General features: G+C 44.5%; 1 protein-coding gene across 3 annotated transcripts in view; it reads right to left on the bottom strand.

Moving 5' to 3' along the window:
• Positions 1–27,366, bottom strand: part of PCDH15 (protocadherin related 15) — a 692,202-nt gene that overhangs the window by 378,764 nt on the left and 286,072 nt on the right. For all 3 annotated transcript variants that reach the window (XM_039384770.1, XM_039384768.1, XM_039384769.1), the window contains exon 4: positions 13,432–13,491. The gene's annotated coding sequence lies outside the window, so the exon portion shown is untranslated. The remainder of the gene's footprint in view (positions 1–13,431; positions 13,492–27,366) is intronic.

Genomic DNA, 27,366 nt, shown 5'->3' with positions numbered 1-27,366 from the left:
TTGCTAGGAATAATTAACTGCAGAGCTGCTGAAGTGGTGGAGTATTTTGAGGCATAGATTTGTCATGTTCTCTGCCAGTTGGTAGAGAGGACTCAGATTATATGTTACAGTCGACAAAAAGTGAATCTTCCTGGCTAAACTGCTCATCAGCTACTCACTGACCTCCCCTAGGGCAACCACAGGTATGTCTTAATCACAGAAAGTGCTGGAATGGCCAAAGATCAGAAGTGTGGCACAGGCAGGAGAGAAATGACAGGCACAGAAAATTTCACAGAGTCAGGAAAGACGTGTCCCTAAAGAGTCAGGCAGCACAAATCACCCAGCAAGCAGCACATCAGTCCCCAGCTCCTGCTCCAGTCTGTGGTGTCACCCGTGAGGATCTTTCAGCAGTACACTTTCTCCTCCCAAGCTGATTATATGCATTTCTTTCACACTCTGGCTCCAGCTCATCTCCTCACCCTCCCTGCTAATTGGTTTTCATGCCCAAAACACATTGGCAGAGTCTCTTCTCCTCATCTTATCCCAGTACTTGTCATCTCCACGTGTCAAGTGGAGGCAACTAATTCTCATCAATCCACTTCTCACTTTCCAGCAGCTTCTTTGCTGTTTGACCCCGTTGCAAGGTTCTCCAGAAACATTCCAGACAGCTGTGGCTGAGAGTTCTCCAAGTCAGTGTTCCCCAAAAGCTGACTGGAGGTTTCTGTGCTTTGCTGCACCCCTGCAATATGACAACACTGTTCTCTGGGAGCCCAAATGTGGTCTCACAGAATGCCTGATGCTGCCAGGATAACATTCCAGCATTTATTGCCTTATCTCACCATATGCAGCTCCAAGGCATTGTTACTTTTATCCCTGCACATGTAGCATAAGCTGTGGTTTTCAGTTATTATCCTACCTGGACTTTAGTTTTAATCTGCAGCATTTTTTTGCATATTACTGGATTTACAATGATTAAATCTTCCTGCACAGACCGTTAGAAACTTGGCCCAAAAGCACAGCTCATCCACATGATTTTAAACGTGCTCTCACTGTTATTTTCTATTTGTAGCTTTGTCAATTAAATATCAACAGAAAATTTATGCTACTTTGAAACCAGGCATTCATCAAGTCTTTCAGGCAGAGAGGCAGGCAGAGGCATCCCTGGTGAGAGGGTGTTCCACCACTGTTAAATATGTCCCAGTTTAATCAAAAGAAGTCCTTCATCATTTCATTACTATTTATCTTGCACTACTTCACAATGGTTCAGTCCTTGATACTTTCCCAAAGGAATTCCTGATCACTGCCACAGCTTTCCCGTGGCATCCCACCTGTACAGGCATCAGGCTTTGAGTTACTGCATGGAATCATTCCCTGCTCTAATCCCAATTTTCTACTGAACAAATCCTCTCATTTTTCAAATTACAATCATCTTACAGATTCCGGTGCTAACAACGAGTTCCTTGCCCTGCAACACAAAAGCTTAATTGAAGCCATAGCTTACAGATGCTTGGGGAAGCTTCAGAAGGGGTATATACTGCATTTCTTTGCACCAATGGCCCTGTTAAAACATGAGAACCTCTCCTGTCAGGGGAGAGCTCTGCCCACCCATGCTGGGTCTTTGTCCAGGGAGGAGAGTAAGAATAGGAAAGCACACAGTGGTTCCTCCCAGGAGTAATCTCCAGCAGCTTGTTAATTAGAGAAGCTGAGGTTATATTCTCATGGTTACTGGTCAGTGATGGATTCTCCCTTCATGACATCAGCCAAACACTTCCTGAAATCCAACCAGGCAGGGAGCTCTGCAAAGTAACTACACACATGGAAGGACCTTCTCTGCTTTACCATGACCCCGGAATCTTATCTTTTAGGTTCACTGTGTGCTCCCCAACTCTGAAATTCAGGATTTTGTGCTTGTCTATCATACAGCATTCAGTTTTCACTTTTCCAGCCTCTGCTGTTATTCTTGGTAAGCCCTTCCACACTTTTGATCATTGTTGCCCTTTCTCTCCACCTTCAACAGGTCTCCAGTAACTCCCTTTGAGTGACCAAAACTGCACCACGTACCCATCTGACAATACACTTCCTATTTCAAACTCTGTTCTGTTTCCACTAACTCCAATTGTTAATTTTACTTTCTTGACTGTCAAAGGACTCTTAGTCATAGTTTTTAGCTAGAACAAAAATCCCCATCTTAACCCTTGTGCTGTTTCAGGGCAGCAGCACTTCACTGTTTTACCTTCCCTGACTACCATGGCATTCACTGTTTCCTCACAGAAACACCCAGGACTAAAAAGCTCTCCTTCAATCACCATCCTTGAAGATTTAGCACAGACAGCAAACTTCACACCTCTGAAATTCCCAGATCCTGGGCTCCTGTCTCCAGTGGCTGCGACCATGGCTTCCCCAGGCTCTCGTCTTAGCACTGCAAACAACTTCTGTTCATATCTAACTTTGTTCTTTTTTATTAATTAAAGCACATACACAGCTGAAAGGCAACTACATTCCAATCCTGCAGCTGTCCTGTACCTCTGCCAGGTTGTATTCCCACTATCCCTTGAACATTTGCCTGTTCTTGGTCAAGTAATAGTTCTGCCAGGTTGCATTCCCATTATCTCTTGAACATCTCCCTGTTCTTGGTCAAATAGTTCAATCACCTTTCAACACACTGCACTTGCCCTTCAGAACACAAGATGTTTTCCATGTAAAATCCTGCTCCAGCTCCTTTACCCACCCCTGCTTTCTCAATTTCCCTGACTGCTGAGAAAAGCAGGGAGGACCTGACCTTCCTTGGAGCCAGGACTGAGCCCTCAGAATGAATATTCATAGGCTGGGGCTGCTCTGCTGACCACTGTGACCCAGAACCCTGGTACTGCCTTGGAGCCAGATTTTAATTAACTACTTCAAAACTTTGTTACTTTGTATTTCTGTTTTCTTTGCTGGACTTTCCCCCATTTGTCAGAACAGCTGTTTGTGCCTCATTCAGGTGGTTGTCTTCCTTCAAAATTAAAATGCAGAAATCAGAAATCAAGCCTGTGATAACTCATTGCCATTACAATCAATTCAGCCCTGGTGTGGTTGTCCTTCTCATCCCTGTGCCTCCACATCCTACTTGCTCTTTTCTTTGGGCACTTGATTTCAGCCCCTGAAATGTGGCTGAAAACTTCCTTGGAGCAATCCTGGTGTGCACCCTGAGAGCTCCAAGACGCCAAACAAAGCTAAAAAGCAGATGGTTTTGATAATGTGGTTCAGGCTTTCTGTTCCATGTGGTGGTGAGCTCCAGTTTCTCTCCTTTGGCTGTGCATTGCTGTCTGCACCAAACCTCCTCACGACCTGGAAACGGGGTCTGCTTTGCTTTCCAGGGTGTGTCTCCTATTTAGAGGAGTGCAGAATAAATCAAACAACGAACTGTCTTCCACTACAGAATCACAGAACCTTGGAATGGTTTGGGTTGGAAGGGACCTTAAAGCTGCATCCTCCACTGTGTAAAACCTGCTTCTGAAAGGAAGCCCAAGGGGATTTTTTTCAAATCTCTGGTTTTTTTGAAAGAAATAGCAAAGTGGTGACACTGACTCTTAACCCCAAGAAAGGCAAAGTATAGCCATAATGAGCCAAAAAGTACTATTATGCTCTAAGCAAGCCTGCAGCTGCACTTCTTTTTGATTCAACAACTGACAACCACAATTAGGGCTAAAAGGAGAAGAACTAGAGAATCTGAAGCAAAAATTGCAGAACAAAAACCAACGCAGTGCTACGAAATATAAAACCCATTAGGACAATAAAGCAGCAGGAAGCCAGTGAAATCTCAGGGCTGACAGATAATGGGGGGAAAAAAGGCCAGAGTTTATATTTCTCTTTTCCATCTGGAGAGTTTGGGATTAGATTTCCTTCCAGTATCTGAAGGGGCCTATGAGGAGTCTGGGGAGGGACCCTGCATCAGGAACTGCAGTCACAGGACAAGGGGGAATGGGTTCAAACTGAAAAAGGGGAAATTTAGGTTGGATATTGAAAAGAAATTCTTGGCTGTGAGGGTGGGGAGGCCCTGGCACAGGTTGCCCAGAGAAGCTGTGGCCGCCCCTGGATCCCTGGAAGTGTCCAAGGGCAGGTTGGAGGGGGCTTGGAGCAACCTGGGCTAGTGGGAGGTGTCCCTGCCCTTGGCAGGGGGTAGAACAAGTTCTTTAAGGTCCCTTCCCACACAAACCATTCTGGGATTCTATGACTCCATGAAATACCTTGCTGAGGGAAGCCACCAAGGAAATATTAATCTATTTTTTAATATTTTCGATATTTAGAATTATATGCAGAAATGTCACAATATGCTGGCATTTTTAAATGCTCATTAATGTTCAGTTCAATTCACCAAGTCAGCACAAAGCTGCCAGTCCCCAAAAAGGGAATCAAGACAGATTTTCTTGATGTCTCCTTTTCTTTAGAGTTCAAGAGATCTAGGAGGATCAAACACTTCTGAAATATTTTTAGAAGCCCTAGATTCTATTATTTACATTATTTTTCCCCTTGTGTGTTAAAGATGATGTGTTAGAACAGTTCCAATCTTTCCTCTCTCTACCTGAATTTCCTTTGCAATGGAAACAAAGAAATCCAGAAGCTGAAGACTCTGGCTCACTGGAGTGACTGAAACTGCCTTTAGTCAGGTGAAAATCACAAGGAAATGCAAGTATTTAAAAAAATATGTATCTGTCAACACCAAACTTGTGATTTTACTTTCATACAGGATACCTGTCTCCTAGTTCTCAAATCAGTTGCAGACTCTCTTGCTTTGATTCCAGCTTCAAAGAGAAATTTGGTATTTGTTCTTTGAGGAAGAAAAATTCCTTATCATGCCTCTGATGTCTTATTACATAACCAAAAAAAACCCTCAACTTTATAGGGGCAAGATTAAATAATATCATCAGCAGTAATTTATTTACCAAAAGAGTTTATTAGCAATGGTGGAGCTGGATTTAGCAGGAAAGTGGGTAAATAAATAAATTGAAACTTGCCCTCTAAAACTACTGATTGCCTAAAACTATTGAATGTTCTCCAGGGGAGAAATACAGAGGTTCTTTCACATCTGTCACAAACAACACTCTTTGTGGTTCACAGGTGCAAAAATGCATAGATTGAATACGTATTAAATTCTCGTGCCAGTGAATTGTGCAGTCCACAATCACAGTGGCAGTCTTTTGAGTTCTTTATTAAATTGAGGGAGTCAGAAGTTTCCCTCCAAGGACTGTGCTGAATGTATTCCTTATTTGTTAGTAGAACTACAAGCTATTTTAACTTGTCTAATTGTTTTAATTCTCATCGGGAACTGTAATGATAGGACAAGGAGTGATGGGTTCAAACTGAATGAAGGGAAATTTAGGTTACAAATATGCTGGAAATCCTTCCCTGTGAGGTGGGGAGGCCCTGGCACAGGTTGCCCAGAGAAGCTGTGACTGCCCCTGGATCCCTGGAAGTGTCCAAGGCCAGGTTGGACGGGGCTTGGAGCGACCTGGGAGAGTGGGAGGTGTCCCTGCCCAAGGCAGGGGTGGGACTGGATGAGCTTTAAGGTGCTTCCCACCCAAACCATTCTGGGATTCCATGATTGCATGATTTAAAATCCTCACTCTGCTCAAACAGCTGGCACCAGCTCAGGGTTGGCAGACAGTTTTCTTGCTCCCACCTCCCACCCCTGTTCTGGGCAGAGTTTCTTCAAATGCTGAATAGACTATTTGCAGTGTCACTGCCTCGTTGCATTAAAAGATCTGACAAAGACTATTCCTTCCTCAACACCTAAGGATGCTCTCATTATCCCATGCCTGTGTTTATACTGGTAATTAAACCAGCTAAATCCATCCAACAACCCAAACCCCAGTAATAAACCCAGGCTTTGATTTGATGACATTCCACAGACACACTAAGCCCATGACACTTGAGCTTCTTTCAGATACTTCTGAATGCTTTAAGAGTCCTCAGATTCCCCCCCCAAAGTATATTCACACTTAAACTCTTCTGACTTTGCTGGAGAAGTCTAAGTTGGGATGATCATAAGACCAGGTTAAGAGGTGGCAAAAAGGACAGAGAAAGGCAAGCTAGTTCAGCATTTTTATACCAAAGAGCCTCTCCCTTGGTTTATACACCTGTAGTGTCTTTCCTGTTCATACACACTGAGTAGGGACTCTAAATAGCATAACAAAATACTATGGAATGGGCCACAATCTCCACAACGCTCTGAATTTGGCCCATTTGGTTTTAAAGCTTCTCCTTAAAAACCACTTTTAGCTATTTCTCTGCTTAAGCTTGAGATTCCAACGTTCAGAGGGGAAAAAAAAAGTCAGTGAAGGAGTATTTTGTATCTCAACTGCCAAATCACACAGCAAGGGAACTAGAAAATATGTCTTTTGTCTTAGTCCTTGTCTCTCCCATCCCTATCCCGTGATTTGAGACAGTCTGCAGCCGATGTTGCTGTTTGCATTTGAACACCACTCCTCTCTGGAGGTGTGTTTAGGGAAAGGGATATGTAGGAAAAGCCTCTTGCTGGTCTAAATCTCTGAACACGTTCTCTTCACAGAATCATAGAATGGTCTGGCTTGGAAGGGACCTCAAAGGGACCTCCACACCCCTGCCATGGGCAGGGACACCTTCCACTAGCCCAGGTTGCTCCAAGCTCTGTCCAACCTGGCCTTGGGCAATTCCAGGGATGGGGCAGCCACAGCTTCTCTGGTCAAGCTTCCCAGTCTTATCTTATGGCTTATATTTTTCAGGTCATATAAGAAAATTATCATAGATCTGATTTATACCTTGAAACTCCGTGCTTAGATTTCTGAACAGTACACCCATTTCTGCCACATCGTACTTCCACCTGTGGATGACCTGGTGTACCTGTGTTCCCCAGGTAATTTTCCTGGTGCAGGAGGCCCTAACACTTCCAAGACAATAGACAGAAAGACAGCAGCAGGTGGCTGTATCCCTGCTGAGCCTCCTGCTCCACCTAACAGCCATTCCGTGTAAGAACGTAAGAGGGACAAGAAAAATCCAGCCCCCCACTGACACACTGAGCACCTGCAGCTCAGCCCAGCCTGGGGGTTCTGCACACTGTCACATTTGAGGCTGACCTGAACACTGCACCAGAGAAAAGAGACTGCAGAATGAATTGTCCACGTGAATTATGGATCTGGGAACATCTGTGACATTTTCATCCTAGAGATGTTACTAATGCTGTTTATAATCCAAGATGACTCAAGGGTTTCAGCCCACTGTCTTTCATTCCCTGTCCAGCCCCTTCAGAGCTGCAGCTGGAACAAGGAACAGGAACAAGTGATGGATGCCACGTGAGTCTCCACAACATCCCCAAAATCCAGCAGGATTTGTTTCTGAGCTCCACAGGAGCCAGAACCTCTCACCTTGGTAAGGAGGACAGTGCCACTAAAGAAAGGAACTTTGCTCCTTATGAGGAACGTGCTGGGATGCAGCAGGTGTCCAACAGCTCCTGGGGCTCTGGAGACACCTGGCCCAGGGCAGGCAGGGCATGGACAGGGCAAACAGCCTCCTGGGCTCTGCTGAATGTCCCCTCAAAGCACCTGGATCACCTACCTGCTGCTCTTAGGAGAGGCTGCTCCTACGTGCTGACACGAACCCTGGGAGCACAGGGATTCCTCCTTGATTGCTACAGCATTAAAAATGAAAGCCTTTCCAAAAAAAACCCCCAAAAAACAAAAACAATCCAAAGCTCCAAACTTTGCTCAGCATCACATGGAAGTGGGCAGGAGTGATGCACTGAGCTATTCAAATGCTTGACTTTCTTACCAAAACTTTGCCAAATGTTACTTGAGCACTTGGGGCTGCTGCTGGGGGTACTGAGAGCAGGGAGAGCATCTTCTCCCAGAGGAGAGACCATTTCAAGGTTCCCGAATTGCAGAAAATACTAAATTCCAATTCAGGAATTTCCAAGTTGTTAATGACCATAAAAGTTACCAGTGTTGCAAGTACAGAGTGACAATTCCTGTGGCAGTAATAGCCAAGGCTCTGAACTGGGGAGAGACATCAGGGAGCTGCTGCCTTCATCTGAGCCACATGAAGGAGAGACTAAACCAGGGAGCAGGAAAAATGACTTGTGAGAAAATCAGCCTGGTTGGAATTCTGCTCCCATTTAGATAAAAAAAACCCCTCTCTTTGATTCTAGACAAATCAACTCAGCCAATGTTCAGCTCTGAGAAATTTCTCCAAATACCTGAGCCCACTGAGGATTATCTTGGTCTCCATCAAGGTAAACAATCCAGGAGCATTTTTAATCAGCAATCACAGAGAACTGATAGAAAAACAGACCTTTAAAATGGTAATGAAAGAGAAAGAGGTGATTCTGATACAATCCCATTGTATTTCAGCTCCAGCACTGGGAGTTGTTTTAGTTTTGGCTGTACAACTGCTGAGAATCAACAAGAGCCCAGGCCAAGGCCCCAGTACCTGCCCTCATCTCTACTCACATTTACCACCTAGTCCAGGTTTCTGCTAAGGGACACCAGTCCTCCTCCTGCCTCCAGGTTCTCTGCCCCCCAGCCTGAATAACCTCAGCTGTGACAAATTGCATATTTATGTATTAATTACTGCCTTAAGCAGCAGTTACAAACCCAAACAAAATCACGCATCAATGGCCAGCGAGCGAGGCCCTGCTGGAGCTGAGCAGCTCTGCTTTCATCCTAAACAAAGACTCAGGAAGGAACCACAGTTCCAAGAGGCCAGGAATTAGGAGGAACTGTAATTTCCTTGATGCATTTTATTTCAGTGCATAAATACATACATACATATATATATATATATATATGGAATGACGGCGCTTTCTTTCATAAATAATATATGAGTGTATGTCAAGAAACTGATAAATGGAGATGCAGATACTACACACCATCCCAATGGATCTCTTAGTGCCTGTCAAGTTAGGCAGCAATGTCCTTTTCTGTCTTGTAGGCACCTGCATGGTCAGAACCCATGTGAGAGTAGAAGAACTTTATGAGCTGAGCAGTCAGTGAAGAGGAACTGCTTTTAATCTACATCTGTTGTATTATTTAAGGAGAACATCAGAATTTATACCCTGTATCACATAAAGGCATGCAGAGAGGGAGTTGTGTAGGAAAGCCATCTGCAGGTATAATTAGTGTTAAGAGCAACATATTTGTGGGAAACGTATCCTGACTGACCCAGTTACCTGGGCAAAATCAGAACAAAATTAGGCCTCTGTTACCTGCAAAAAGCACTTCTGATCCAAAAATCAAACAGACAGCAATTAACAGATGCCAGCCACTTTGTCCTGCCCTGGCTTAAAGCTGATGTGTTACTGGCAGACCCCTTCAGGTTCATACTAACATCCACCTCTCAACATCCACTCTCATGAAACTTGGCTGCATTTGTGCAGCAGTAAAACCCCCGGACATTTCTCACCAAATACTGGAATGGTCACCGTGGGGGTGAAGGCAGCACGTTCCTCACGGACAGTGGGAAGCCCAGGCGTGCAAATGGGGCCTGGGGCAATGTAAAGCACTCCCAGAATTTGGGAGCTGGTCATCCCTGGCCTTGTGTCAGTGCACAGGGTCAGGCAGAGGAGCAGCTGAGAAGCTGAGAGAACAATTCGCCAGTTGGGAGCTTCCAACAGCAGCTGCTGAGGAGAAGACCTGGTGTGTGGGAAGACAGTGAAGAAAGGAGTCATAGAATCACAGAATCCTTGAGGTTGGAAAACACCTCCAAGACCACCGAGTCCCCCCTGTGCTCAGTCCTCACCTTGTCCCCCAGCCCAGAGCACTGAGTGCCACGGCCAGGCCTTCCTGGGACACCTCTGGGGATGGGCACTCCAAACCTCCCTGGGTAGCCCCTGCCAAGGCCTGACCACCCTTTCCAGGGAGAAATTCCTCCTGATATCAAAAGAAGGAAAATTCCCATTCTCCCAAAGGGTGTCCAACTCATGAGCACAGACCTCTCTCCTGTATCTGCCTGCATCACACATGTACCCATCTCACCTTTTTCCTACTGCTGTTACCTGTAGTTACCTGGGTTAATTCCCTGGGTGTTTTCTTACACTTTCCTTACACTCATTTCTGTGCCCACAAGCTCCTATAAGGTGGCCAATGTTTCCATTCCTCTTCCTGTTTAAATCTCACAGATCTCATTAATTATAAAATATTTTGCTGTGACAACTTTCACTGGTTTATTTGTGCTTCAGGACTCTGATAACAGACAAATTCTTCTGCGAATCCCCAAATCCCCAGTCAACTGGAAAATTAAGATGAATGCAAAGCTGCAGATCTATGGAAATTCATTTCTCATCTCCACCATCTCCCAGCTAAGTTTCAAAGCCGGTTGACTAATTCTGGATGCCCCAGTGAGCAGAGCCAGGTCTAGTTACTTCTGTGGCTTTACTTGTGTCACTGCACAACTGCAAGAACTGACAACATTTCTGTCTTTTGGGGAGTATAATTTAGGAAAAGAATCACTTTGTGGAGGAATGGCCCAGTGCTGAGATACAATTCAACTAAAGCCCAAACTGCAGAGCCTTTAAAACTATCTATAACTGTATCCTGAACAGGGAAAATAAATTTATGGGTGTACACGGGAGAGACAAATCATGGAGATAAGTATCATATATAAATCTACAGAGGCTACATAATTACTGCATCAGAGATCCATGATAAATCTTATTCTCCTGGTGAGGATAGAGATACTGATCCACCAGGGGTGTCTGTGGAAGAGTGCTGCAGTGCAGGTCAGACATGCACTTCTGAGGTGACTGTCCTCGCTGTCCCCACGCCACAGCACACTGGGGTGCACTGCAGAGAGGTCTGGGAGCACAAAACCTGCATTCCTGGAGGATAAAACGATGAAATCCAGGAATGGCATGGCTGTTCCAGCTGCTGAGGGCCAGCCCCTTCAGGGAGCAGGTACAGACAGTCTGCATGAAACCTCTTGGACACGTTGGGTAGAGGTTGGATCCCCAGCAGGAACTGTTCCAACCTACAACACACCTCAGTCCATCCAAAACATCCCACCGTGGGTCCCTGGCTGGTTGTTGGCCCAGGAGCAGCCCCTGGACTCCAGCCAGTTTTAATTTACTTCACTTCAAAGACAAACCACAATGTCTTATAAACACCTGGCAGAAGCTCACTGGGAGAAGCTCGGGATCGTTTCCCTCCCTAAAACACACAGCCCAGACATGCTGCCATTTCCCTAATTGGATAAGCATTGGGATTGCAGGCAGCTCTGCTGAGTGATGCACATGGCAACTGCCAGGGAATAAAGGGCAAAAGAGCTAAACATGAATTTATATTAATTTCTCAGAGTGATGCCAAGCACCAGGGCTTGAGCCGAAGCCTTGCCATAATTTAAAGACAACATTTCTACTTGCAGCTGGGTTTCTCCAAGAAACATGGTTCACATAATCCTACCACACCACTGCCTTCTTGTCCTTTCCCAAAAAATCCTGATAGCAGTATCAAAGCTATTAAGATGCAAATCACTTCAGGAAAGCAGCAGCCAGATAGAGGAGAGTGATTCCCAAACATCTCTATGAGGGGGATGTGCTGCAGTTGCACTTCATGTTCTTTAAACACAAGGAAAGGCCATGGAAGAGACAGTTGTTCCCACTCTCTGGGAGAGGGAAATGCCTGGCAAGGGCCCCCAGAGCCCAGTGAGGAGACACAAACCCATGAGGACCTTGGAATTCCCCCCCTCTTTTATTCAGAGCAAGACTTTCAAGTTCAGAAGCATTTCTGCAGTTCATCTGTAAGGATGTTCTCTCCCTGAAAATGGTTTTTAACAAGAATTTACTAAAAGAGGATAAATAGCCATACATTTGATGCCCTGATAACTTTGTGCCATAACTCTTATCACCTGTAATAAAGCAGGCAGGCTCTTAGAAAGGAATGTTATATCCTTGCTTTTGTGCTCTTAAAAGCTGCGACTGCCAATCCCTATATTAAAATCTGAATTTCTGCCACTGTAGATATTTTTTTTCCCTTTCCAGAGAGTTTGGAAAACAGCTCTAGGAGCATCTCTGCAGTTATTTTAAAGCCAGAGCCAGCCACTGCTGCAACCTCATTTCCCTCGGTCTAACTTGATCCACGAGACCTGTAGAGGGCAGTGGATAAAAGAAAATAAAGCACCAGCAACAGCAATAAATGTTAAATAAAAATTTAAAAAATTGGGATCTCACCTAATTACTCCCTTATATTGAAAAGCTTCCAGGTAATTCCATGGATTAATGGATTACTGCAATGGGATTTTTCCAAGCCCAAATCCTAGGCTCTCTGGCAGATTGCACTGACAGGTTTTACAGCAGCACTCCTCCCTTGGGATTTATTTATTTTTTTTTTTCCAAACAGGAATCACTTCCTTGCAGCTCAGCTAAAATGTGCAGCAGGCCCTTTGCCTTTGACTTCCATGCTGCTCCTGGGCAAACAAGACTTCCCCTTCCTCCATGGAGAGTCCATTAAACCAAAAAAAAAGGAACAAAACAATTCAGCAAAGCTGAGTGTTTACACAATGTGCAACAGTAAACCATTAGTGTTCAATTTAATATCGAGTGAATATCAAACCAGCCAGGACCTAGAGCAGAAAACAACTTCTTGGATAATTCCTCTTTGGTTCTCAAGCATGTAGAGGAGGCAGAATCAGAATCACACTGCTGATAACTTCATTAGACATGTGGCACATACAATGAACTCATTACTGATGGAATACATAAAATCTAGGATAAACTTAAATTAGGCACAGCAGATAAAAGCATTACAGTATATACAGTACAGTCTGCCTTATCTTGCACATAAGAGTGTTAATCAATACAGCACCAGGCCCTGATTACCTCATTTCAGCTGTGCTTTAGTAACTTCTCACAGCTTTGTTGTGCAGCTCTGAAACTGGCTCTGCAATTACCAGGGGCAGAGCTGTCCACACCTCAGTTAATGCCCTGTTTATCTGAGGAATGCCGATTAGATCTGCAAACACATCTAAAAACACCAGGAGCTGAGAAGGCAACAAAACAACGCTTGCCAATTTGTGAGCTAAAAGGTGATGCCAGGGCTCTGAGGGTGTTAATACTCAAAGGCACCACGGCCTGGAGCTGCTGGGGTGGGGAACTGGGAGCTGCTCCAGCCCCCCAGTGAGCCACTGGTTCTTGCTGCAGGAAACCCCCTCCAAAAAAACAGAGAGCAGGAGTCAGCAATGCATTATTGTTCTTTCCAGGCTCCTGGGTGACTCACCACTGTTATAAATTGCCACTGCTCCCAAGAAGTCAGACACTGACAATTTACTCTCACCTGCTGCATTTTTTAACCTTGTTTGTGATTTTTTTTTTTTTTATTTTTTTCCTGCCCCGTGATGGTCTCATCCCTTTTCCATCAGTGTTCCCTGTTGTACCAATTCCCTCAGATTTAAAAAGGGCTAGAGAGCTAACAGCTGCTTTGGCAATTCCCATTTGTGAAAATACACACTTACATGGACTTCTGAGCCTTCTTCATACTCCACAGAGTTGCTGCAGCGTCACACAGAGAGAGCCTATAGGAATGAAAAATTGGGACAATATTATTCATGCTCAGAACAGAACGAAACTCAATAATTTTTCTATCATCCATTATATAGATCTCTATATGTCACGAAGGCAGGGACAGCAGCCTGTTGTCCTGGAGAAATCTGTCTCCTTGGAGAAGTTCACTTTAGGTGATGGCACTCTCCCTTTCAGGAGGAAGAAATGCTAAGGCAAAGCAAGAAAGTGAGGAGAAGTTCCAGGTGGATGTAAAAGGTAGATGCAAACAAGAATGAACAGTAAGAATATGTCACAGGCGTGGTGGAATTAGTTGAAGGTTGGACTTGAGGATCTTGGAGGTCCTTTCCAACCTTAATGATTCTGTGATTCTATGAGATCATGATTCAAACATTGAGCTCCAAAAGGGTGGCAACGAAGAAGGGACAGATGTGTGGCAAGGCCTTGCAGCAGCAGTTCTGCATGAAAACAGCCTTGGCCTGCTTGAGTATAAATATGCCATGTGTTCATCAGTCAGTGAAGGTGCCCAGAGCCACAGCCACAGAGGAGGGCACTCTTTTTCTTGAGGGGAAAAGCACTGCTAGTGGGACTTTCACTCTTTTAAGCTAGAACAGGTTACACTGCTCTCTTCCCACTGGCTGGATCCTTTTGCCAGGAGGTTGTTCCTCTTCTACCACGCAGCCTTTACACTCATCTCTCTCTTGCACTCAGATTAAATCAAAGCCCAGCTTTCAAACACCTTGAGAAATTCTTACCTCCTAACCACAAAGAGTAAGAAATCCATGAGATGTTGGATCTTCCCACCGGGAAGACGCACCCCTAGTGCCTGCTGGAAGAGGAGGGGGTGATCAGAGGCATGGGGAAGAATGACTCCACTGGTGCATCATCTCAAGGACCTGCCCACACCCCAAAATCTCCTCAGGTGTGAGCCAGTAACTGCCTGGCCCAGGCAGAGAGGCCACAGCTGAAACAAACCACCTGCCCAGGCAGAATTAAAGAATCCTCTACAAGCAGATTAAGGATAGCAGCTGGGACAGCCCCAACCTTCCTGCGCCTCCCACTGGAAAATAACCATGGAATTGAATACAAACTAGGAGAAGCTGGATTCTTTAAAAAACTGTTTGCCTATGGTTTGCTCCTCTGCAAGTAATCCAAAAACTGTGCTGAAACTCCCTCCAGCATTCATACAACAGAGGTTTGTATTTTAACCAAAGAAATCAATACAAGAAGATACATCTCAAACAGAGACACAACTTTGTGTAAACACACAAATCCAGATGCAGTGATAGCTGTGCATTACCAGTGTAGGCATTTGCTCTGTTAGCAAAGGTAAATGGATGCTGATTTACAATTTCTACCTGTTCATAAAAATAATAACTTTAAATTATGCAAGATCAGGATGATAACTAAGATGAACAGAAGGCAAAACCTCAGAGGTATTGGCTCCACTTTATGGCCTTTCACCTCAAATTTCTTGACCATATGGTTATGCAGAAAAATTGGCAAAACAAATACCACAGCAATAAAATTGCACAGGAACAGGAAACAATTTGGCTCCTTAGGCCACTGGCAAATTAGGAAGGCTTTTGTGAATGCACTGTTAGCATACATACAGGGGGGTAAGTCACTCAAAAATACACACATTTAATCCAAAGATTTCTACAAACATTCCAAAATCTATTTTCATTCTCTCATTAGCAAATACACTGAGAAGCTTCTGGCAAGCAGAGCCGTTATGAGCATTAAAAATAGAAATAAAAAACTGGAATATACAAACTGTCTTAATGGGAACAGGGGAAGGTTTCAGTCCCCACCATCAGCACTGCCATCTTCAAACTTTAATTGGAGCAAAATGAACTTGAGTCTTCACACTCAGTGATTTACAGGTGAAAGCAAAATCCCTGGATATTTGAATTCAAAATTGCAGGGGTACCTGCACGTGCTGCTGAGCAACCTGGCCATGTCCCCTGCAGGGATAAAGCTTTAGGAATATCTCAAGTTATCCTGGTGCTGGATTATTGGTGTCTGCCCACAAGAATCTGCTCTCCTGGGCAGCATCAGACCCACAATCCTCCTTTCCTCTCTGGGCTCAGTGCTGCTGTGGGTGTGTTTATCCCAGGATGGATCAACCTGGAAGGGACCACAGTGGGGATCTGGTGCCACCTCCCTGCTCCAGCAGGGCCAGCCCAGAGCACAGGGCACAGGAGTGTGTCCAGACAGCTCTGGAATAGCCCCAGGGAGGACACTCCACCCCCTCTCTGGTCACTGCCCAGCCAACAAGTTCTTCCTCCTGTCCAGCTGGAACTTCCTGGCCATCAGTTCCTGCCCGTTCCTCCTGGGCCATTGCTGGGCCCCCCCGAGCAGAGCCTGCTCCATCCTCTGCCCCCTCCCTGCAGCCCCTCCAGACATGGCTGAGGGCCCCTCTCAGGCTCTGCTCTGGAGGCTGAACAGCCCCAGCTCCCTCAGCCTTCCCTTGTAAAAGACAGAATCAGGCTCTAGGCCTCTATTTTAAAGATACCAGAGCAAGCACCAGGTCACCACATCCATTTCCTGCTCCAAGACATGATCAGACCTTTCTTTCATTCCTGATGAATGTTTGTTTTAAGTCTTTGGAGAAACTTTAGTGTACCCACCATTTGGGGTGTGCTCCATTGGCCTCAGGCAACTCATCCACTACTTAAACTGTCAACACACCTAAATATGTACTACAAACATTCCCTACTGTGATTTCCACCCACTGATTTTACACCATCCATCATGGATAAAAAGAACAGAATTACAGAATCATTAAGGTTGGAAAAGACCTTTAAGATCATCAGGTCAACACAGCACCACCATCATGTTCACCACTAAACCATGTCCTCAAGTGCCACATCCACGCATTTTTTTTAGCTTTAAAGTCACTGTTCTCGTAGTGAAAGACTGTTTTAAAACCTCCCTTTTTTCCTTTTCACACTAAATATCAATTTATCGTTGCAAGGTGTATTTTCTAGACCTCTGGTTGATCCTCCTGTTCTCTTCTGGCTTTCCACAACTTCCTGAGATGCAGAGCTCAGAGCAGGAACCAGACCCTAACTCCACTGCTACACACATCAGGATTATGTTTGCCTTTATTTTTTCCCCCCATCACGATGGCACTTTTGCTTCATATTCAGCTTTCCCCTCCTTCCTTTCCCCTTCCTTTGTCTTCCAACATAATCTTTGTCTGTTCCTCACTTTTTATTTGCTTTAAGAGTTGGATTCTTATTGAACAACATCCTTATTTTTTTTCCCTCAGAAGAAAAGCAAGGGAATTTGATCATTGCCTGACTCTGGACTCACCCTGGCTTAATTTACCCTGGTCTCAGACAGAAATGGAATTTCCCACCTCTCTCCAAACTGGCACTGGGACAGGCTCAATGTCTTTAAGAAGCTGCCTGTGCTGTGAAGTGACTCTTAGGACCTTTAAGGGTGCTGAGGTGTCTTTAAACCAATTCTGCTCAAGGGGATTATTTTTTTTTGAGTGCTCATTCTTAGTCTATTTTTCATCAACTACAAAACAAAGGATAATTAAGATAAAATATTATCATAAATCAACATTAAAAAAAAAGAAAACAAACCTGATACCCAAATGAAAGCATTTCACAATCTAAAAGTACAATAATTTAACCCAGCTGCATTCAGATTTCTGTTCTTATTTTGTCATAAAATGCTGGATTTTTTCCTGAAGCAGAAACCATGGTTCACACAGTTGTTGTTTCCCATGACTCCAAGCATGGAGCTCCTCCTGCCCTTCCCAGTCATTGGAGAGGCAGTTGGCTTTCAGATCTTCCTAAAGCAGCAGGACATTCACCTGAAACAACCTGGAAAAGGGCAAGAGAGCCCAACCCTGCTGTTGCACTTTTCTGAATAAAACAATGCCACCGACCAAAATTTACACTGTGTGTGAAAAAGGGAGGCAGAAATATAAATTGCACTCACAGTGGAACTATGACTCAAAAGGAAAAAAGAATCATCAAGGTTGGAAAAGACCTCCAAGATCATAAATTCCAGCCTTGGACCAAATACCACCGTGGCCACTAAACCATATTGTGAAGTGTCACAGCCACTCGCTTTCTGAACACCTTGATTTAGGTGAAAGTGAGAAAATTTAAGTATACAACTGTGAATTAATTTATTTCAAACCCTATTCTAAGAGAGCTAATCTGCTTTCCTTCTCAATGTCTCCCCCTTTCACCATCCAAATTATCTTGCTTAGGTCCTGTCAGAGGTCCCGCTGAAGCTGGTGACAGGCAAATAAGGGACAATCAGGAAGAAGGCAAAGAGGCAAGAAGGGTTAAGTTAATGAAAGAGCCACCAATTCATATCCCAGAGAGGCTGTTGGGTGAGACCACTCTTATCCCAAAGAGGTTTTATCCTGATCAACTGAGGAGTGATCCTACCTTTCTTCATCCCAATTGTGTAAGAAAAGAATTACCCTCACTGCAGATCAGTTATATCTAAATCAGACAAAATTAAAATATCACAGCAAAGCTTTCCAATAGGGCTGGCAGAAGCACAGAAAATGTAATTTTCTCATTACTCTTTGTCACCTTCAACAGCAGTGATGTCTTTATCTATTGTATTTTTCCAAGGGGTATCTGTTCATGGTTTGGTTTTGTCTCATTCACCTTTTAACATTTCAAAAGCTCCTGAGACATCTGAGAGGAAAAAGGAGAGAGGGACATGTTGAATGAGATGTTACAATAAGGACATGTATATTCAATTTGCCTCTGTGTTGGAATGGTGGCTGCTATGTGTTTCTTCAGGAAAAAAAAAAAAAAGGTGAGAGATTGCAGATTTTCCTTCTTGCATAATTTTTTCTCTTTAAAACAAATCCCCAGGATGAATCCTGCTTCCAATCCTAGAGGAAGGCATGCAGTGGAGTTTGAACCAGCTGCTTACACCAGCGAGCAGTTGCTTAAAATAGTAGGTTTGCTTAAATTCTTTCATGTCAGTGTTTCCCACTGGAATCACAACTCAGACTGTGGAAAATGCCCTTGCAATGATTAGGTGCAGGTGGCTCAGGAGATGCTCTGAAATCATGAATGCAGAGAGCATGGACAACTTGATTGCTTTCATGGCTTGAGCAGTTTTTCACCTCTCTGAAGCTGGTAGAGTGGAGTTACCCCGTGGGTTTATATTCTATGATCCTTAGAAACCCCAAGGTATTTAAATGTAATTTTACATGACCAATACTTGGTATCTGTTGGGTCTGTAACCCCATCTAACACAAAGAGAAGAAATGTTCTGATTACCCTGTTAACATCCAAAGTATAAGATTTTGAGGAATTTCCATGCAGATGGAAGTTGAATTATTACAGTTTCATTTTACTTACAAATTTACAAATATGAGTATTAACTAATTCCACTTCAGCACATTAGCTCTTTGTCTCTTGGTCAGTCTTTCAGTTTATTCTTAAAAGTTTATCCTTAAAACGTTTTCATCATCACCTTTGGCCATTAGTTGTGTTTATTTACTTATTCAGTGACAGCTCTTTTCCTGCTGCACAGACTCTCTCAGTAGATTTTAGTGTCCTTTGAGAAATCTTGCTTTGATCCTCAGAGTAACTACAAAAAGCAGACTGGGAATCTTAATTAAATAAATTGCCTAACTCTTGGCACATGTTAGGACCCTCAACTCTTCATCTACACGATAGTGAAATGAAATTTTTAAACTTTCCCACTAGAAATAAGCTAATATATTAAATACAGCATCACCCATTGGAACATGAATAGCACATTTAAGTAAAAATATGCTGAAGAGGAAAAAAAGTGATTTTGTTTTCCAATTTTCCTTAGAGTAAAATAAAATTATCACAAGCAAATTCCTGAACAAACGTGGCACCGCAGTTTGATGGACATGGTGGTACTCCATCAGAGGCTGGACTGGGTGACCTGGGAGGTCTTTTCCAATCTCAAAGGTTCTATGACTTGCAGCTCTGGGATTGCTGAACCCTCTGACTCACCTCAAGGCAACATTAGGTCAGACAGAGTAGTTTCTGTTAGTAAAGTAACACATTGGTCTGTAGTAAAACAGTGAAACAACTTGGACATAGAAGACAAGGAAGCAGCAGCTTCAGGGGCCTTGATGGAGTTGGCTTAGCAAAAGCACAATTAAGATCTATTTTCTGTCAGCCCACCAAGGTTTTGTGGGTCTTTGTGCTTATCTTCCTGTAATCTCAGTGTAACTGAGCTCTGCTTGTGTTTAAAGGTTGCATGTTGGGCCCCCTCCACGCAGAGCTGGAGAATAAGAAACTCTCACTCTGTAGCACTGTTCTCTGCACCAAGGAGGCTTCACCAAATAGAACAGAGCAGAAGAGTTAAGGCTGGAAAAGACCTTTAAGAGCATCGAATCCAACCATCAACCAGCACCACCACCGAGTTCACCACTAAACCATGTTCTCAAGTGCCACCTCCACACGTGTTTTGAACACTTCCAGGGATGGAGACTCCACCACTGCCCTGACCAGCTCCTTCCAGTGCTCAGCAGCCCTTTGCAAACTGCTGCACACTGCAAGGATGAAGCTTTCAGCTCTAGTCCAAAAAGCTTAGCATGAGAAGGCAGGTGAGCACTGTCCCCACACACCAGGGGGGCCGAGGAAGGGAGTCTCTCCATGCTTTAGGGCAATTAATTGCTGCATATACCAAAACCAACTTAAGGCAGAAAAAAAGTGTTCAGGGCAGCAACCTTTTAAACCAAAGTTAAGTAATGAAGTGCTTAAGCTTGATTCAAGGCTGGGTTTTCCACAAAAAGTATTGGTAATATTATAGAATCACAGAATAGTTCGGGTTGGAAGGAATCTTAAAGACCATCCCACTCCACCCCCTGCCATGGGCAGGAACATCTTCTGCTAGCTCAAGGTTGTTTCAAGCCCCGTCCAACCTGGCCTTGGACACTTCCAGGGATCCAGGGGCAGCCACAGCTTCTCTGGGCAACCTGTGCCAGGGTCTCCCCACCCTCACAGGGAACTATTCCTTCCCAGTATCCCACCTAACCCTGCCCTGTGGCAGTGGGAAGCCATTCCCCCTTGTCCTGCCACTCCAGGCCCTTGGAAATAGTCTCTCTCCATCTTTCCTCTTGGGCCCTTCGGGCCCTGGAAGGTCACAATTTGATCACCCCAAAGCTTTTCTTCTCTAGGCTGAACAATCCCAACTCTCCCAGCAGAGCTGCTCCATCCCTCTGATCATCTTGGGGCCTTCTCCAGACTTGCTCCAAGATGACCACTAAAAATCAGTTTTCTCATTACTTTTGATGAGACGGCACCACCAACAACTCTACCCCTGCTGTCTGGGGATGGCATGGCCGTGGACTCTCATTTGTTCCCCAGTTCCAAAGCCATGCTGCTGAAGGCTCTGGAAAGTGAAACAGGGTTGTGAAGGAGGGATTCAGACGCTGAAAATCTAGAGACCTCCAAGGAAGTCTTATTTCAAGCTGGAGCTGACTGCAGAGGTCACACGTTTCTCTGGAGGACAGGAACGACACATTCAGTGGATTAGTCAGGAACTGAATTACTGCTCTCCAAGCCTGGCATTTGACTTGGCTGTCAAGTGCATAACACCTAATAAAAGGCAGTGGGCTGTTTCACTCTGCTGACTCGCAGGTCTCAGAGGCTGAAGGAGATGGTGTTGGTTTTGCCAATAATTTTGAAGTAGATGAATATACATGTATTCTGTAAGACTCTTTTTCTACAAACTTAATAGCAACTTCCAGGCTTGAGGTGAGAACAGGGGACAGACTGAATAAATAAAAGCATGGGAATATCCCAGGAGGGCCTCATGTGTGTGTAGCAAATGTACTGTGGGCCACTTTTCTGTCAGGAATGGGAGTTTCAAGACAAGGGCCAGTAAGTAATTGGATCAGTCCTGGTAAAAGTTCCAGGAATTAATTTAGGGGGTGATCTCTTCAATACCTGTCTTACAGAAGGACACACCAAGTGGCCTTGCCAGGGCCTGGCATCACTCACTGTGTGGAGGGACAAAGCCCAAAACACCCCCCAAATAACATGAAATCACTCCAAGACAATGCTCTGAAAATGTTTGAAGAGGGAGCTGAAAAGTCTGTGTCACAGGCCAGGCCATCACAGGTCACTCCTGCAGAGGGACAGGCAGCAAAGCCCCCGAGGGCAATGCTCTCACACACAGCCCACGGGCAGAGCACGGGGCAGGGTCATCCCCCACAGCACCAAACCTGCTGCTTCACTCAGCCAGCACTGCCAGGAGAGGAGAAAGGCTGACACTCCCACCTTTCAACATGCACAGTTTTGGGAATATCGTGTTCAAAGTCTCCCGGGATGCAGCAAAACCAGGATGCTCTGTCTCAGCTTCAGCTTGCTTTGGAACAGCTTCCAATACAGAGTGGCCTGTATGTGCTTAAGAACATGTAATAAGAGAATACCAGGAGTGTGTTCTGTGAGCCCTCTCCGTAGAAGGATTAAAAGTTTGTAATAATCATGAAGAATTCAGAAGTAGAAAGTCTTACACAAGTCAGTATGATCTTAAACAGTCATGTTTAATGAAACACTGAATTAGTCACTGGTCCTTGAGTGTCAGAAGCACAGAATAAGCTGGGAAGCCTCTAAATAAACAACTTTATCTGCCCAGAACAGCAGTGATGAGTGTAACAACTTGCCCATATCTCCAAAAAGAAGACCTATGAGTGGGAAGATAGAGAATAATAAAGTACAAGTTTATTCAGAACTGGTTGTTGCTGTGGCCAGAGCAAACCACTGACCTTCCTGGTGACCAGAAACGCCGATGGAAGTTACAGGGTCTTCAGAGGAAAAAAAAAACCTCCAAACTTTCATTTTTCTCAGTTCTCTGCATCAGAGGCTTGCACATCTCGATTAGAATTCAAGATGACTCATATTCCACAGCCTGCTTCTAATCCCTAAAATACTATCACCACGGATAGTTGCTTGCAAAGATGCTTTAAGGCATAGTGGGCAAAATCCCTGATAGGCATTTTTTTCCTCTTTAATCAACTAAATTTTAACTCTCTCCCTTTCCAGATCTCCACACTGACACGTAATAGCAGCCCCCATTTAAACTATGCATTGATGGTGGGTTTCCGTGATCTACTGTGCATTATATTATACTAAACTGAGAAAAAGTGGACTCTTATCACAACTACTGGAACTGTTTTTCCTTCCATGTCGATTTACATCCAAATAACCGACTTATCAACCTTGCAAATGTCAACCTGCACTGAGGCAGGGAGCTGTGAAGCTCTTAGGCAGACACTCTCCTTGGGACTGAAAGGTCAGTGTGCATGTTATTTATTCTTACCATGGAAATATTTTACTCTTAAGTCAGGGAGGACTTTTACACTATCCACAGAAATAATAATGGCAGATTTTAACCAAGAAAAGTCTGGTCTCGGTTTGAATCAAATAAAAACTTTTAAAAGGATTAATTTTCTTATAACCCACAGACAGAAATATATACAGGGAATAAAGTCAGAATGTAAGAGCATCATACTCCAATCCAAGGAGGGTCCATTTCTTCAGGCAGAGAGCCCAGATTTGGCTGCCACTCCTCTTGGGGAAGCCAGAATTGCAAAATCCCCTCTGACTTCCATGCAGGAATTCCTCTTACTGGCACCAGTTTCAAATTCCCTTAAAAACAACCTGTCCTGGTTTTGGCTGGGATAGAGTTAAACCACAGGTACTTTCCTTAATATTTCTCTGTCTCACTTCTCTCCTTGCAAACCCCAATAACGACTTATTTTACAATTAAGTGGCATTATGGCAAAGGCAACCATAAAAGGGACACTGGGTTTACCCATCTGTAAAACTACACAGCACAAGCAGGAGGAAAGATCTGGGTTATCAGAGGAGATTTTATTAGCTCAGATACTGAAAAGAACCTGAACAACACTGATGGAGGGCTAATGACAGCAGGGGGCTTCCAGTTTGACTATTCAAATCAGACCTGCTGTTGCTTGACTGAGAGAATCTGAAAACTGGATTAGCTCCAAATAATGATCCTATTTATGTGCAAAAGCATGTGCTTGGAGCATAACTACTGGTGTAGGTAAAGGAGGGTGAAATGCATAAATAAGATATGTGGCCTATTAGCAAACACATAATATCATGTGTAAGAATATCAACTGTTTAAGAAGAGATGTCTAATAAACTGTAATTGCTGGTGCTGCTGGCTGGCTCCCACTGTGATGCTGTTTGATTAACAGTGTAACCAACAATTTGTTCCTTATGGCATTGTTTTAGTACAGAGAATGTAGATCACTGTGAAAATAAGGTAAATCTGTGTTTGGAGAAATAAGCCTCCAGGGTTAGTTGGAGAGAGAGATGCAGTAAGAAAACAGCACTGCACTAACACAACATTTTTAATGTGCAAGTACCACTGCTTTGAGAGAAACAACAGCAATGCAGCTACTGCAGCAAAATTAATAAAAATAATCCTAGTTTCTGAAGAATAAAGTCATTACTGTTGTAACGAAGGACAGTCTTGCCCTTAAGTTTGCTTGAATGTACCAGTCTGGCTACTGACACACAGAGATGGGCAGCACAGGAGAGGTCACAGAATCACAGAATCAAGTTAAGGTTGGAAAAGACCTTCGAGATCACCAACTCCAACCGACCACCATGTTCACCACTAAACCATGTCCTCAAGTGCCACATCCACGTGGTTTTTAAACACTTGCACAGATGGTGACTCCACCCCTGCCCTGGGCAGCTGTGCCAGTGCTTTACAACCCTTGCTGTGAAAACTTTTTTTCCTCCTGTCCAACCTGAGCCTCCCCTGGCACAGCTGGAGGCCGTTCCCTCTCCTCCTGTCCCTTGTTCCCTGGCAGCAGAGCCCGACCCCCCCCGGCTCCCCCCTCCTGTCAGGGACTTGCAGAGCCAGAAGGTCCCCCCTGAGCCTCCTTTTCTCCAGGCTGAGCCCCCCCAGCTCCCTCAGCCGCTCCTGCTGCTCCAGCCCCTTCCCCAGCTCCGTTCCCTTCCCTGCACACGCTCCAGCCCCTCCGGGTCTCTCCTGTTGAGGGCCCAGAACTGGGCCCAGCCCTCGCGGTCCCTCAGCGGTGCCAGCACAGGGACAATCCCTGCCCTGGGCCTGTGCCCACACCATGGCTGGCACAGCCCAGGGGCCCTTGGCCAAACCAATCCAATCCAATCCAATCCAGTCCAATCCAATCCAATCCAAACCAAACAAAACTCAACCCAACCATACCAAACCAAACTAAATGAAAACCAAATCAAAACAAATCCCCCCAAACCAAACCAGTCCAATGCAATCCAAACCAAACCCATCCATACCAAACCAAACCAAACCAAACCAAACCAGACCAATCCAATCCAATTCAAACCAATCCAACCCAAACCAAACCTGGCCGGTCACCTGGCATTCCTATCCTGTACTTTGGTAAAGCATTCCCTCTAAAAGAGCCACCTGCTGCTGCTGAGGTTACCTGTGACTTGCTGGGACACCGGAGGAGCCACTCAAAAGGAGACTCTGTTTTTGTTCCTGAGACTGTGCCAAAAAACCTTCCTCTGTTAAAAAAAAATGGAAATATTGGACTCTTTTTACCCATCTTTTATCACTTCATATACTCTTACACATGATGTCCTTCTACATCCCCTCCCTCTCCTTTTGCCTTTAACGATCCTCAAAATAGGCGAAAAGACTCATCAAGGATGGAGCATCCCCAAATTAATTGTTACAGCAGCAGGGAGGAGAAAGAGCACTGCTCAAAAAACAGATTCTGCCAAGTCTTTACTCCCTCTGTCCTGACATTCCTTTTGCAAATGCCCAGGAGGATGGCTGGCTCTGGCTCCCCCTCAGCTAATCCCATTGCAAGGCTGTTCCATCCCTTCCGACCCGCTCAGAATGCACAGGCGGGTTTGTTTGCTGGGCTGCACCATCCAGAACGTGCCACACATTCCCTGCATTATTTATACTGGCTACTTAGAAATTGATTTTTATTTATTTAAAGTTTCCATCTGTAGGTTCTGGCTACCTTTCAAAATCTCCCCCTTCCATCATGTTCTAATGGATATCTGTTCTCCCAGAACATCTGTCCTTTAGGGTCCTGTTGGATGTTAGCTAAAAGGGACACCACGTTTCATCTTATTATATGTGTACAGTTTTCTGTTTGTTTTTAAAATCCCCACAATATTACAGTTTCTTTTCATTGTAAAACAAAAAACAAACGAATATAAAATCAGTTTCAAGCCCTCATGAGTTTTTCACTCCTGTCAAAAATGTGAACACTGGATTTGCAATGACACACCTCAGGATAGGGAGATATTTTCCATTGCCCTAAATCTGTCACAAAACCCAAGTTGATGAAAATGTGATAGTTCACATGATGTAGGGTCGTCTCATGTTCCTAACATTGTTTTAATCTGCCTTTTTTATTCTTTCATAAGAGATCCCCATTAGTTTCTACAATTAAGTGGCTTTAAAATGGCAGAATGGACCTGGGGACTTGCAGCATCTGTGCTGTCTATGGTTCCAAATATTTTAGATCCTAACAGATCTAACATGAGTGTCTTGAACTGAAATCCAGGCTTCTGCATCCAAGTGTCACCATCCACCTCTTGTGAGAAGGATTCATCCATCCAGGGATGTCCATGGAGCAACAGGAAGACCTCAGCAGACTGTGGGTAAGAGTCATTTATCTCCAGCTTCCACTGCCAACTGCAACCTTTATCAAGTTATGATGCTTAGGAGATGAGCTGGAAAGTCTCCAGAGCTATGGTATATGATGGGAAAAGCGGAGGAGAAAAGGGGAGGGTCCGACTGACACTGCAGAACCTTGAGGTGGCTGAATTCATCACATGAAAACACCTGCAGGACTCTACAAGACCAATCCAACTGTGCTGGAGGAAGGGAAACATCCCAGAAATCAAGTCAACATCAAGGTAAAAAGGTCCTCCTGGACTCACGAGGCAACCTGTGAAGTGCCAAGGCAGAGGAATATCCAGTATGACTGTACAACACAGCATTACTGTACAACAGCAAATACACCTGACGGATCCTTCAGGTCTGCTTTCTTCAAAGCCTGGGGACACCCACAAATTGGGGGCCCAGCTCCCAGTGTTGCAAGCTATTCCTGAGAACTGCAGGTGGGCTTCTACTCAGAAATCTCATCCCTGCCATGAAATTCATCTTGAAAAAACAGTAGGTTTGTGTCCCAGCTGCGTTTGGAAAGTCCTTCTGGAATTTCACTCGTCTTTCTCCAGTTTCCAATTTAAACACACTCAAGACACATTGAAGTCCATTAGCCCCTCTATCCACATTAATAGGTTCTATTTCCTCATATTTGAACCCTCCCTGTATTTTTAAAAACTGGACATCTCTTTATTTTGCTACAAAAGCAATGAAATCCCAATCAGTCCTGTAACAGGGAGGGATGGAGGCACAGTGTGCAATTACTTGTCCTTCTATCGACTCTCAGATTTTAAATTGATCTTCATGTGATGACAAGGAACCAAACCACATATGATAGTGTGAGTGAGCCTTGTACAACTGGGCAAACACCTCCCTGTTCCTACTCACCAGGCACAGCCTGAAATTCCTTTCAGTTGGGGATTTTTTAGCAGCTCCACCAACAGCAGCTCCTTGCTCTTCCCACTTTAAGCTCCATGACAAGCCATGATCAACCCTTCACAGGAGGGTCCATCAAGCCCAGAAGTCCCTCCCTGACAGAAGCAGCCCCTAAGGAAGGGCAGAGATGTTCATCCCATGGGAGAATTCCCCTAAACTCCCAACTGATCCCCAAACACTTGCAGTTCAGTTGCTTCCTGCAAAAAAGGCTTTACATTTTACAGGCCCCATTACGAAACTTCCATAACTAAAGTTAACAAGGAACAAGTTGCTCAGAGAAGCTGTGGCTGCCCATCCCA

The sequence above is a fragment of the Pipra filicauda genome, unplaced genomic scaffold (assembly GCF_003945595.2).
Source record: "Pipra filicauda isolate LSUMZ 115617 unplaced genomic scaffold, ASM394559v2 scaffold371_size1224239_pilon, whole genome shotgun sequence".
Taxonomy (NCBI): domain Eukaryota; kingdom Metazoa; phylum Chordata; class Aves; order Passeriformes; family Pipridae; genus Pipra; species Pipra filicauda.
Note: the sequence above shows the minus strand (reverse complement) of the source record. Positions and strands in the feature narration are given on the sequence as shown.